We start from the raw sequence: 14938 nt of genomic DNA, 5'->3' as shown, positions 1-14938 counted from the left end.
AGCAGTTTATTTAGATTATATTTTCTGGATTGCTTGATAAGTGGCATTGTCTGGGTATTATTTTTTCTCTTTTTGTTGTTTTCCATTTTTTGTTGGTAAGGTTTAACTGGTAAAAAAAAATTAGAACACTTTCCTTTTTTTGCTATTCTCTGGAAAAGCAAAATGTAAATAATAGGATTTTCTGCTTTTTGATGGTACAGAAAACTTTTTTATAAAGTTGACAAGGTCTGTTTTAGGGAGTGGGAGTCATAGAATATATTTTAAAATGGATTTATGCCCTGGCTGATTTGGCTCAGCGGTTAGAGCGTCGGCCTGTAGTCCAGAGGCCCTGCTTCAGTTTCCAATAAGGGCACGTACCTAGGTTGCACTTTGTCCCCAGCTCTGGTTGGGTCGTGCAGGTGGCAGCCACTAGATGTGTCCCTTTCACATTGATGTGTCTTCTCCCTCCCCTCCCCTCCCCTCCCTCCCCTCCCCTCCCTCCCTCCCCTCCCCTCCCTCCCCTCTCCCTTCCCTCTCCTCTCCCTCCCCTCCCCTCTCCCTCCCCTCTCCCTCCTCTCTCCTCTCCCTCCCCTCTCCTTTCCCTCTCCTCTCCCCACCCTTTCCTCTCCTTCTCCTCTCCCTCTCCTCTCCCTCTCCTCTCCCCTCCCTTTCCTCTCCCTCTCCTTCTCCTCTCCCTCTCCTCTCCCTCTCCTCTCCCTCTCCTCTCCCCTCCCTTTCCTCTCCCTCTCCTCTCCCTCTCCTCTCCCTCTCCTCTCCCTCTCCTCTCCCCTCCTTCTCCTCTCCCCTCCCTTTCCTCTCCCTCTCCTTCTCCTCTCCCTCTCCTCTCCCTCTTCTCTCCCTCTCCTCTCCCTCTCCTCTCCCTCTCCTCTCCCCTCCCTCTCCTCTCCCTCTCCTCTCCCTCTCCTCTCCCCTCCTTCTCCTCTCCCCTCCCTTTCCTCTCCCTCTCCTCTCTCTCTCTCTCCCTCCCACTCTATCTGAACAACAACAAATAAATGGATTTACTTTCTTTAATACTTTTTTATTGCCCTATTCTACTTTTCTGTATCATTTTGATTCAGCTTTGGTTATTAACGTTTCTGGAAAATTATATATCTTATCTAAAAATATAAAAATTACATGTTTTACTTACAATTGTTTAATATCTTGTTGTATCCCCCTTTTCATTCCCAGCACTATGTTTTAGCCCACTTCTCTTTCCCATAAATTTTTTTTTTTTTTTTTTTTTGGTTATAAGTTTCACTTATTTGTTTTTATTTCCCCCACAAATAAGCTACTTTTTGTGTCAATTTTTTCATTGCTTCATTTTCTAGGTCATTTAAAAAATTTAATCTTTACTATTTCTACAAATTTTTAAATTTTTTCTTTATTTTTTTTTCATACATTTTGTGTAGAACGCATTATAATTATTATTATTCATATCATTGAAAGCTTTTTTCCTTGAATGCTAAAAGTTCTCATATTAAGAATATATAGTCTTTTAAATATTTTGGAATTTTAGTTTTAATTTACTTTTAACTCATTACTTAGTAAATTTTGTTCCATTCTTACAAACTCATAGGGCTTTTTTTTTTTTTTTTGGTATACTTTTTAATATACTTTATATATTTTTTATTTCTAATGAGTTATATCATAATATCCAGATTATAAGAATTATACAGACCCAGTCTTTGGAGAGTGGGCTCCGCTGCCAAAGCCCCAGTCTTATTACTGAAGGTTGCTCTTTGCTTTCTTTCATTGAAGAGGGGTGGGTCAAACCCACCTTGAACCCACCAACCCGGGCCTTCTGTTCTATCTTATCAGGAGCCCTTTTCAGTCCTCTTCCTCCACAGGGTGGGTCACATCTCTAGGAGCCACTGCAGCCTCCAGAACTGGAGACCAGCGAGGCTATCGCAGTGGCCTTGCTTTTACTTTGCATTTGTGGCCTTTTTTAAGTCCAGGGTAGAAACAACAATCTTATTTTCTAAGTCCATAAATGTCCTACTGTCTTTCCATTTTTATACTGTCTTCTTTATTGGTATGTGTCTGGGGCAGAATATTTCTGATTAGGTGTTACTTCACTTGAACAGAAATCTGACTCACTCTTAAGAGATGCAGTTTTATGAAGCACATCATGTTTTGACATTCCATAGATAATTAGTGCCAAACACACAAATCAGTCATCTCTTCATTTATTTTGTCATCTGAACATTTATTTTGAACACTTTTCATGAACCAAGCCTGTTTGTTGCCCTAAAGAAATTAGGCTGTTGTTGAAAAGTAAAATTGAAAAGAATTGGGAAAATATGTCATGAAAAGTAAAAGTGTAATTAACAACCTTAAAATAAAAAAACCACTAAACAAGTCTTAAGTTCACCTACTTTTTTTTTTACAGAGAAACTAGTAAATAGATTTAGAGCTGTTAATGAATGTCAACTTTATTAGAAGTATGTCTCCTGAAAGTGAGTGCATTTGCCAATGGAAGAGCCTATGTTTCTAGAAGTTATGAAATGTATTTGCCAATCTAAAGAATACTAATTACTTACTTTTTAGTTGTTACTAAAAATTAAAGCTTCTGAGAGTTAAAAATTCTAATAAAGTTGGAAAGGAACTGTATGGTTTTGGTAATAGAAGGTGTAAAGTATACATTTTTGAAGGAAAATGAAGAGAGTGCGTTGTTCTAAAAGTTATTTCTGAGAGGATAGGAAGGAGCTAATGAAAGGGGACAAGAAAAGTGGTAGAAGGTTTATGAAGAAAAATTTTGCGAGGAAATTATATAGTTAAGCTAAATAATGAATTTAATAAATTCAATACATTTAAATAAATATATTTAAATATCAAAAGTAAGTTAAAAAAAAAAAGGAATAAATGAAAACAAGACCCACCTACTCTTCCAAGGTTGGAGAAAATGCAGTGAAGGCAGGTATCGGTCGTCAACTGACTCTCACTGGTGTCAATTCAACACCAATAGGAATCCCCAGTTTGGGGTACAGTGAACTAGAAAACTTCATTCAATTCAGAACAGTTCAATGGTGATACAGCATGGCTGTAAAAATAGCAAAGCTGTGAGACAGCACTAGGGTCAGGCTGTCTACACAGCTAGACAATTCTGCTCTGCTCCTCACTGTTCTGCTCTGGGGTGACACCTTCAGCATTTTAACTCAGCCAGGGAATAGTCTTCAGTCTCTGGTGCAAAGGGAAGATATGGGCTTCCAGAGCCACAGGAGAGCTGATTTATGTAGACAGAGTCCGCCCCTAGTCCCTGATTGGTCCAATCTTATTCAAATGAGGACTCCAAATCATCAGGTTTTTTGTTTGTTTGTTTGTTTGTTTGCACTGTTCTGATGGAAAAGAATAGAACTGCTCTTATTGTTCAGTGAAGAAGCTGATGGGGAAGCTGCACAGCTCTGATTAGATGAGGAAAACCTCACTACTATCGGTTGAAATAGGATTCCAGGAACTCCTTTATAAGGACTGACTCAGAGGACAGGAACACAGTATAGACAGTTCAGTAAGGAGGCAGGTAATTTAGCACAGGCTTCTCCTGGAAATGCAAGTTGCCTGAGAGCTTTGTAGACATGGCTGCTAAGCTCTGCTTTTTGTTGTTGTTGTTCTTATTTGTTTGTTTGTTTTATTTGAGCCTAGTTAGCCACAAGGGGCCCTTCTTAGTAGGTATTTTCTTTCTCAGGGATCACAAGGTATAGGTACAGTTGGAGAGCACAGCAATTTAAAGGAGTTCATTTGGGCAGCCATGACGTTTCAGTGATGTAGATTACATAATCAGTTGGTGGGGGGGAGGCAACATAGAAACTGTATAGAGATAACTTTTATTGAAACAAAATTTACATGTTAAAAACCATATTTTTAAAAAGGTGAATGCCAATTGGCTGGTAATACTTAAAATCAAGGCTTGAGAAGTATTTGGGGTTAGCAAATATCAGAGAATTGGTTATTGGGGTTTTTCTAATCTCCAGATTTGTGAAGAGTTCTGTAACATCATTAAGAAGCCCAGCTTTTGGAGCAAAGGCCGTAGTATCATGTAAGTTGGAAAGTGTGGAATTTTGTGAGACACACAGGCGAGAAGACCAGCATATAGAAGGTCAGTAAAAGAGTGATTGCAGTGTTGCATTTTATTGTCTATGGAAGAAAATGAAGCCATGGAAAGGCAAGAAGGAAAATTGTTAGTCACTTCCATTTCTCCTTTTTTTTTATCCTCACCTGAGGACATTTTTACATTTTTATCTTCAGATAGAGCGGGAGGGAGAGAGAGAGGAATAGAGAGAGAAACATTGATGTGAGAGAGATACACTGGCTGCCACCCACACCACCCCAACCGGGGCCAGGGACAAATTGCAATCGAGGTACGTGCCCTTAGTGGGAACCGAACCTGGGACTCTCTGGTCCACATGCTCAAGCTTTAACTGCTGAGCCAAACCAGCCAGGGCCCATTTTTCCTTCTTATGCACTATTCTGAGTGCTTTGAGATTAAAGTTCATATTCTTTTGGCCATATATCCACAGTATTTTCTCTGACATGTAGGATTCAGTAAGTGGCTACTAAGTTGAATTTAATTTGCACAAAGATACTTTGATTTAAAAAAATTGAGAAATGAAAAGTTCCACACTTCATAAAAAGTTTCTCTTTGGACACTGCAAAGGAGTTTAATCCAGATTAACTTTCATAACCAGATATTTATGAGGGAGCAGAATTGCTTTCAGTAAATGAGTCACAGTGATTTCTATTTCTGGGCAGAAGTCCATTGACAATCTAGAATTTCTCACCTAGATCTCTCCAAAACCATGTATTTTAAGCTGGTTTTCGAGATTTTTGAAAAAAGGCATCAAAAATTGAATCATACAAAAGTTACTAATATACAGAAGAGTTCCATGATACATTGTGTTAATCTTGTTCTTGTAGGAAATGTAATAGAACTAGGAAGAAAGAATAATCACTATAATATTTAAAGAAAACCAAGTGAGAAACCTCAGTGTGGGTACATTTAAAATTCCTAAATATAAAAGCACAGTAATAACCCTTCATGAAGTGAAGTTGTTATTTCTTTTGCTTTCAATACAGCATGCAACATGTTGTTTTGCAATAACATGAGGCTTAGAAGAAATATAGTACTTGAAGCAAAGCTTTAAACTGACCATTGAAGAGGTCTATGTGTTTGTTTGATTTTTTTTTTTTCTGGAATACTTTAAATATTTTACAATACAGCTAAAGTTAATATCTCCCTAATGTCCTAAAAAATAAATTGATTTATCAAAAGACAATTCTTTTATATCATTCATAGAGTATTTGGTAATAAAAGTAGAATTATACTGCTCCATTCAATTCATTTCTATTGATTATAATAATAAATTAATGCAAGTTTCTTTTTTATCTAATTAACTTTAAAAAGCTCAAATTGTTGGAATCCTATATTGTATAGTTATAAAGGATAGAAGGATTTCTACATTCAGGATTAAAATGTTCTAAAAACTCAGAGTATATGTTTCTCTCCAAAATATTTTATACTCATTTCTCTAGTAGCAAATTTTAGATTTGTTTCAAAATGTGCTTTGTAAGAAATTCACAAGAAAAAAGAATATTCATTATATATTCTTTTCTACATGAAATATATTTGTATACTTTATTTAAATAAAGATAGATTTTAGAGCCTCACTAGGTTGTAAAGAGAGTTCTTATAGATTATCTAAAACAATCTCGATATAGCTAATGAAACTGAAACTCAGAGAAAACATCCCAGACAAATTGAGTTATTTTAAACTTTTTCTGTATATGTATCCAAATGGCAGTTGATGTAAATTGTTTTCTGAAATAAAATGGTTCTAAAATAACAAAACACACATAAATGGAAAATTTAATAAATTCAAAATAATGAGCTATCACTGTAACAGAAAAATATAACCAATTTGTTCTGTTTTTATGTTTCCAATGAGTTATATCTACTTCAAAACATTGATTTAAATTCCAATAATTTTTTCAAGCATTACTGAATTAGCACACAATTTTTAGTCATTTGTAAAAAAAAAAAAAACATTATATATAAAACCATTATTGGATTACAACTCTTTTCTTTGTTGTTGTTGTTAACGTATCTCAGGACTTTTGAGAAATTACTGATCATGTCAATAACAGCTTTCTCCCCTGCCTTCCCTTGTTTTCCCAGTCCATTTATATTTGTGAGATTTTTTAAATGTGAATTTTAAAGAGAGGAGGTGTTATCAAGGGAGGACTTGATGTGATCAGAAGTACACAATTTGTACAATATTTACCCACCACCAAGTTCCTTATACTGGTTTTCTAGCCAGGTGAAGTGAGCATTAGGTATGTTTAGAAGCAGAGCTAATAGAACATTTAAACCTTTTTATTCATTCTGGGTCCAGAGAAGTCACCTAGAGTGATCCCAACAACCACAGCCTCGATGGCAGAATTCTCCTGATGGGCCCTGATGGTAATGACACTTCTTGAGCAAGTATTTCAGGCTGCAGATATTAGAGCAGAGGAGGATGCAACACATCCAGGCGAAAGCTGAGATATGACATTAGACACTAAGGAGATTTGTAGGTCCGTGTGTGGTATCCATTGGGGACTTCCAAAAGTAATTATGATTCCTCAGTTCCAGATGAATCTCTCTCTGCTCCAAGTCCTGATTGTATGTATGGTCAGAAGCCTGCCTTTCAGCACATCGTATATGCTAATATTCTCCAGTCAACAAGAATGTTAGCATCTGGAAAACATATTAGTTTCTGAAACTTTTATGTACCTTAATATCTAGAAAAAGGAGAGACAAAAGTTATGTAACTGATACATTAAAGTATGAATAGACTTTATGGTGGCAACAATGAGATAATTTATTTTTACAGAAGTGATACAGTGGCAAAAGCCATACTGTATGAATTAGGTTATGATTATTTTATTAACCTAAGGAGAAAGTTCAAGGAGGGGAACAGAGGAAGGTGTTTGTGAAGAGAACAATAACATTTATGCCTCAATCTAAAATCTAAAAATAATGACATGCCTGGCTCAATCTAGCTGAGAATGTATATGCTCCTTCTGAATTTATCTTGGCAATAGTGTAAGAAAAAAAAAAGACCCTAAAAAACAGATGTTAGAGATGGAAATGAAAATATTTCTCGATTAAAAAAGAGTTGATTTAGTCACAATTTTCGCTCTGACCCCTACTGTGCTTAGATCCTGGACAATTTGCTTTCTCTTTTCATGTAAGATTTTCCTTATTTGCATTTCTAATTTGTTCTTAATTTGAATAATGATGAACTATGACATGGATGGTGGGCAGTGGTTGATAGACCCATGAGGCTTCGGGCTCTTTTTTTTTTTAACTGTGGCCTGAACATGCTCTGTTTCTCCACTTGCAAAGGAACCAAACCCTGTCTGAGGGAAGTGATGGAAAAAGAATTGTGTGTGTGTGACAAAAAAACAGTACACAGAGAAGGACAGCATGATTTGAAAATGCTTGTGCCTTTATGGATAACAAAAATATATTGAAGCCTTACTTTTGTGGATTTTCTGGATTAAACATTAGAAAGAGGAAAATGGGTTGACATAACACAGAATCCTCCAAGTTGCTCCTTGTCAGAAACTTGGAATTATATTTTTAACTTCCTCTATTTCCAATTTTTGAAAATATAAATAGAAAGCATTCTTGCATGTACAAATTAGTTAGATATGCTTCTTTTGAACTTTCCATCTCAATACTTTTTAGAAAGTGATGGGGAATAATAATAGTCAAGGTCAGTTTCCTACCCTGTGCCTGCCATTGCGCTTGGCATTGATAGTACTTTAGAATGAATGAAGAAAGAGAGATGAGTAGGCTCATGGATGGTGTATATTCATTATATTGTGCAACCTCAGGCATCTTTCTAAAGTTTAGGCACGTTTTAGGGTCCCTGGCTCAACATAGTTAGAAAATATAGTTGTCCTTAGTCAATTTTCATGATTGATTATGAGCTTATTTTAATGTTGAGGTAAACAATTGAGCCATCCTGTTTGGAAGTTAGGAGGAACCTGGGGTCTTCTGCTCCAGCTATGTCCTTCTGTAGCTGATGCAGGAAGCCAGGACCATAATGTAACATACACAACATACAGTTACTAGCAGTGCTGATAGTAGGAACTCTTATGCCTGTTCGCAGTCCAGTGTTCCTTTTACTAACCAATGCCATAGACAAAGCTAGACAGCTCTCATTTTTGCCTTGATTCTAGCTTATTTCCTGTTGCCCTGTTCCTTTTTCCGTGTAAGCTAGAATTACTTAAATACATTTTTAAATGGCCTTCAACCCATGGGCATCTAACTAAATGCAGTTTAGCTAAAGTAGTTCTTGTAGGTCATCTTAAGTCAAATGCACAGAACTGTCATTTTTATTACTGAGCATTTATTGCAGGTAGACGCACTTCAGAGAGACATGAGACTTTGCTGTTATTCTTTAACTCATTCCTCACTCTAACCCTCTGAAATTAGTTCTATATTATCCACTTCTTTTAAGCTAAAAGAAAATGAGAGTGGCTGGGGAGAAATTGAGTGGTTTGTCCAAAGTCACAGTTAGTAAGTGGGAATAATAGGAGAAGGTTAGTACAGCCAGCTCCTTCCAGAAGACTTTGAGAAGTTTCCTTTGTGTAGCTTAGTCATCACACCACAAGCCAGATGTTTCCACCCTGGACTGATCTTAACCAGCTCCTTTCATTCTGTTCTAGCTCAGACCTACGCAGGATGCTTGGGTGGCAGCTAATACCATATTACGGATACCTATTTGGGAATAACATGCAACTTGCACAAAGTTTGAATATGAGTGTTATAGAATTTTACATGTTAAGTAAATTAGTGACTTTTTATTAAACAAAATTTGCTCACCTGGTTCAATGTAAAGAAAATTAAAAACACTATAAACTGGTAATTGACTTCTTGGACCTCACTGAGCTCTTAAAAACACCATTTAAATAAACTAAGTGTAAATATACTGGAAACATATGAATTAAATTTCCCTTGCAATGAACTGGGTTTAAAATTGGGAGGAAGAGTGCTTGGCCAAGGCATTTTATGTTTTTGCCAAACTCCAGATGTTGGGAAAAAATAGTTTTAAAACATTTTATTGAATCAAAATGCTACTGAGTATACACATCCCTTAAAAATTTGTGTTTACTTATTGAATCATAAGCCGTGTTACCTTGATACAAATCAAGCGATTATGGGGCAATGTGTCAAACTACTTAGAGTGTTGATGTAAATTGTTTGATAAATAGCAGGAGGCAAGAATTGACAGAGCTATACAAGGTTTAACTCTACTCAAGCTAATAGCCAAAGAACAGCACAGGCATAGAATCCCTCCCCCCACCCCAAGAAAATAGCATAAACAATTATTTTAGAAAACAAAACACTTTTTCTCCAATTTAACAACTCTAATAATTATAAAAATAGCTTGAATTGACAAAAGGGGAAATGAAATAATTTTAAGAATGTGACCTGGTCACAGCTGAACATTGATCACTATGTTTGTATTTGGGTGTGTGTATGTTTAGTTCACTCAAATTAGGATCAAACACATTTTTTCAATATAAATAATCCATTTTCTACTTCCTTCAGTGCATAAATCTCCATTTTGTGTGGACAATGATGGAAAATGATTTACATCAGTAGTTTCTGTAACAGTGGGCAGGCATGACCTACCCAACTCACTCTTCTGTCAGGTGAGCCATTAGGACTTCATTCCTTTTCATCTTAATAGATTTATGGTCTTCCCGTATCCACTTTTAAAACCAAAATACCCTAGAGTAGTAGGTAATTTCTATCCAGTTCCTTAGCAAGAATTGTTTGAAACAATTGGTGGTTAGATTGACAGCTGACTGGAAACCAAGCTTTGTGGAAATAGACTTTATAGCCGAAGAGTCAAATGGGAAATGAAATGTCTGTGCCATCTAACAACTCTCAGCGACAACAGTGTGCAGTACGAAAAAACGTGCTTGGCTACTTTAGTCAGAATCTATCAAAAAGTTCTCCATGTGCAATTCTTGGCTCTTTATGGAACATAGTACTTTCCCATGACTACATATTAAAATTCTCTTTTTCACCTCAGCTCTAAGCCAGCCACTGCATTCTTTCCCTTTTCAGATGAAATTTTACCTCCCAAGAAAATAGTTAGGACTACTCTATGTAAAGTAGATCTTCAGTGATCTCAGTTCTCTTCTATTTTAGGTTTTTTCCCCCTTTTATATGGCTACTAGAACTTTGAATTATTGCTTAATTTTTTTTTTTTTTAATTTGCCTCTCCCACCAGAGGAGTCTATGGAGAGGGGTAATGGCAGTCAGAGTCACAGTTCCTCCCCAATACTAGCACTGTGTTTGGCATTGAACAAATGTTTTCAACCGTATAAGTAAATGTTTGATGGCAGAAAGATGAGCAGGCTTCTAGGTGGTGTATATTCATTGTAATAGCTATAGGAGATCTCTTGCTAAAATGTAAGCAGATTATGGTTTTCCTACCATGCAGAAAATTTGCAAATTAACTTTAGATGAACTGAACCAATAGCTACTAATATGATACTGTATTCTATTTCTTCACTCAGGATATGAGCTTGAATAAATCAATCTCCCAGAAGGAGTTTCAAAAAGGCTAGATTTCTCGAAACATTGTTTTCTTAAAAGATTTCCAATTCTGATCAGCGAATGCCTGGACCAAAGAAGCAGGCTGAGGGAAAGACTCCTATACTAAGGTCTGAGACCCTATAGTTAAGAAAACCACCTCTAAATTTCTATGTATCCAAAAAGCTGAAAGGGAAGACTGAGTACAGCAATGGGAAAGTATGGGGAAAATGTTTTGTTTAAAATTTTCTGCATATTGGTCTACTTTTGAAAAGACTAATATACCTCTGACCTATAATCAGCTCATTTTCTAGGCAAAGAGTTAATAAAAACTGGTGGCCAAAATTTAGTGAATCTTGATAGAGCCCTCTTTCCAGAAAAACAAGCTCTGATTATTGTCTAGACATAAGGTCCAGTTGGACATTCACTAAATTCCTAGGGTATTTTTCTCTAATTGCCATCACTAAGCTCTTCTTTCTAACTCTACCTTCTTTATTTTATCCCAATTTCATACCACTGTCTTATTTCCGTTCTTTCTATCTCTGAAATATTATATTAGCATCCAATATGTTTCCAGAAACTGGGTATTTAGTAGTAAACAAGACAGGTTTCCTTTCTCATGCAGTATATATACCCTTTTCTATGACCCTCCTCAACCTACCACACATTCAAGGGTGGGGAAATTAAAGTCAGCTGGGATGTTTTATAATATCACTGGCTTTGAGCTTGGTCTCTGTACTTGTTACATTGAGAGGGTTAAATGCAAAAAGGGATCTGGGAGATTGCCAATTCCTGTTCTGTGTTCCAGGTCATTTCTCTATTGCCATAAAAGGAAAAAATAGCACTGATAGGTGATGAGCGAAATTGCAAAAAGGACATGTTGGTGACTGTGTGACGTATAAGGAGGCATCTCTAAGAGCAGTTTGATAAAGAAGGCAGAATCCTCTCAGACTTAGCTGTTAGATTTCTGAGATGGCCTTGAGTTTTCTGATAGCATTTCTGCTTCTCAGTTTCTTCTATTCTCTCTCTCTCTTTCTTTTTCTCATTTCTGATACAGTCAAACCTCGGTTCTTGAATGTCTCCTGTCTCAAACAATTTGGTTCTCAGCCAAGTTGTTCACAGAAAAAAAAATGTCTTGGTTAACTTAGGTTTTCAACCTGACAAGCCTTTTACACTGATACAAAAAGCATCTCTCTGGCCGCAAACAAAGCAGAGAATGGACCAGTATGGGTCCATTTACAGGTAAACCTCGCCTTGTTGCCTTGTTAACATCTCAGGAAATTGTGCTGTGAATATTTTTGTCTTTTCATTTTTTTTTTTTTTTTGCTCTTGTTGCTGGTGAAATGGATAGTTAGCACAATTTTAAAACATAAAGAGGCCATCAAAATGCTAATGTTACTAAGGGTGTGAAAGAAACAATGATCACAGGCAATTGAAGAGGTAGAAAAACTGTTGTTGATTTAGATAAACAAAAAGCAGTTAGCCAATGACAGCATTTCAGAGGCAGTGATATGTGAAAAAGTGAAGATGCTGCCTAGACACTGGGGAATGAGTGCTGAAGGTGAATTTGTTTAAGGCTAGTAGGGGGTGTTTTGATAAATTTAAGAAAAGAAGTGTTTGTTTATGGATTAAACAGTACATTAGACATGTACTGTATATAAGAAAAGTTAAAATGGAGCCCTGGCCAGTTTGGCTCAGCAGTTGGAGCGTCGACCTGTGGACCCGCTAGGGGCACATACCACTACCCCCACCCCCCCCAAAAAAGGAATCATTTGTGAGTCTGGAACAAATTAATTCAATTTACATTATTTCTTTTTTTTAAATATGTTTTATTGATTTTTTAAAAGACAGAAACATTGGCGTGTGTGAGAGAAACATTGATTGGCTGCCTCCTGCACACTCCCTACTGGGGATCAAGACGATTGATATATCTCTTTCACAGAGGTGTTTCTCTCTCTCTCTAAAAAAAATCAATAAAAACATATTTTAAAACTGTTTATATGGATTTGCTCATTTTTCAAAGACAAATCTTGTCCTACATAATTGTTTTGAAATTATTAAGCCTTTAAGACCTGTTCCTTAATTATTCAATATAATTTTTATTGAATTCCGTTTATTAATGCTTAAAGCTGAAGAATTTATAGAATTTATAAATTAATTATCCAATTGAACATTTTGCATTAAAATATTGACAAAGAATAGATCAGTAGGTTAAATTGGAAAGAAGTATAACTATAGAATTTTATTTATAATAAGTAAAATGGACATTTCAGGCTTCAGTTCATTTTATTTTTATGAATAGTTGACTTAATGAATGTTCTCTCTCATTTTGGATTCTTTATCACCCACCTTGGTGGAAGTTTGTTTTCTTCCTACATCTCTGGTATCTCCTTTGCCAGCTCCTTTTTAGGCTTATTCTTTGCCACCTGATCATTATCTGTTGGAGTTCCCTAAAGGTTTAGTCCTGAGTTTCTCCTTACTTTATATTATGTGTCTGATCCATATGCACACATTCTTATGAACTTGCCCAACCATGGAAGAGTGCCTTATATTTCCAGCCCTGATCTGTCCTCTCAGCATGGATGGATGTGGTCCTCCCCTATTTGGACTTATTACCCAGTTATGTAAAGTCACCTCCCACCTCGTGATCTTTTGGTTTTCTTCTTGGTGTCCCTGCTAATCCTCTAGTTTCACAGGTCAGGAAGTGCTGAGTCATCATCGACAACTTCCTCTTCCTCAGTTTCTGTGTTGGATCCCTTTATCTTGCCATGCCTCATCCACTGTGTCTTCTACATCTCCCTTATCCATTCACTTTGTGACCCTCCTAGTCCAAAGTGATTTAATGTAGATGTTGTTATAAATTAATGTTGGACTATTTAAATTATGTTAATTTTAGCAAAATAGAAAAACTATCCAGAAGATTGAGAATTGGGGTCATTTAATGTTATATCATCAAGATGATTTTAATCAAGAAACAGGGGCCTACTTATTGTTTCATTTCTTTAGAGAAAGGATTATTATTGACTGTAAATAACACATAAATCACTTATCCTTCTAAAGACTTCTAGGGTCAATATCCTATAAGTTTACCTAAATGAAGATAATTTGGTTATATTAAAAAATATAGTAGATATTCCACTAAAGACCTTAATTATTACATTTTATTTATTATTATTATTAGACTTTATTTTCTCTGTGTGACATTCTTTGGAGAATTGATGACTTGTAAACAGTTGCAGGACAGATCATAAAGGGACATCATTAAGTAGTGGGAAAATTTTCACTTGAATTAGACAGATTAGAATTTATATCCTAACTTTGTATAAATTTGCATGGCTTTCTAAGTGGCTTTCCACCTAGCCCTGGCCCTGTGGCCCAGTTGGTTGAGCATCATCCCATGCACCCATAGGCTGCAGTTCAGTTAGGACACATGCCCGGTTGCGATGGTTCTCTCTCATCTGCGTTTCAATCTCTTTCCTGCTCACTCTCTTAAAAAAAATTAATAAAGTAACAATAATTGTTTTCCACCTCAGTTTTCACATCTGTAAAAGGATAATAATAACACTTGGGTTATGAAGCATATCAACTAAGTTACAATTCATCAAACACATTATGAGACCTAGACATTGCCTCACATATTCCTGAACAACAATAAAATTATATGTTACAGAAAGTACTGTTTATATTTAATTTTTAAAAATGTACTGTGCAAAAAGATTAGGATCTAAATTTAATCCTAAATAATTTAAATTCCATTAACAAAAGAATTTGTTGTATAGTGTGCTTCATTAATAGAGGCTTATTAAAATTTATTGACTATACCTCTTTTATTTTAGGCTGCTTTAAATTTCTTATGGTAGCTATTTAGTGCATAAATTATAAAATCATATATTAGATAAAGTCTTGCTCCTGGTTTTTACATTGTTCTTAGTCTGTGATAACTGTGTTATAAATTACTTTAGAAAGTACAACTTAAGTGTAACATGCTTATCTTTATAAACCAATAGTAAAAGGCCAATTATTTTATTTACTACATTTTTATCATCTGAATTATTTTTTTAACATTTTGTTGTTGTTGTTAATCCTCACCCAAGGAAATTTTTCTTTTCTTTTCTTTTCTTTTCTTTTCTTTTCTTTTCTTTTCTTTTCTTTTCTTTTCTTTTCTTTTCTTTTCTTTTCTTTTCTATCCTCACCCGAGGACATTTTTGCATTCATCTTCAGATAGAGCGGGAAGGAGAGAAGGAAGAAAAGAGAAGGAGAAACAGTGATGTGAGAAAGACACATCGACTGGTTACTACCCACATAACCCGATCTGGGGCCGGGGACAAACTGCAACAGAAGTACATGCCCTTAGCGGGAACT

Source organism: Molossus molossus, unplaced genomic scaffold (assembly GCF_014108415.1).
Source record: "Molossus molossus isolate mMolMol1 unplaced genomic scaffold, mMolMol1.p scaffold_m16_p_10, whole genome shotgun sequence".
Taxonomy (NCBI): domain Eukaryota; kingdom Metazoa; phylum Chordata; class Mammalia; order Chiroptera; family Molossidae; genus Molossus; species Molossus molossus.
Note: the sequence above shows the minus strand (reverse complement) of the source record.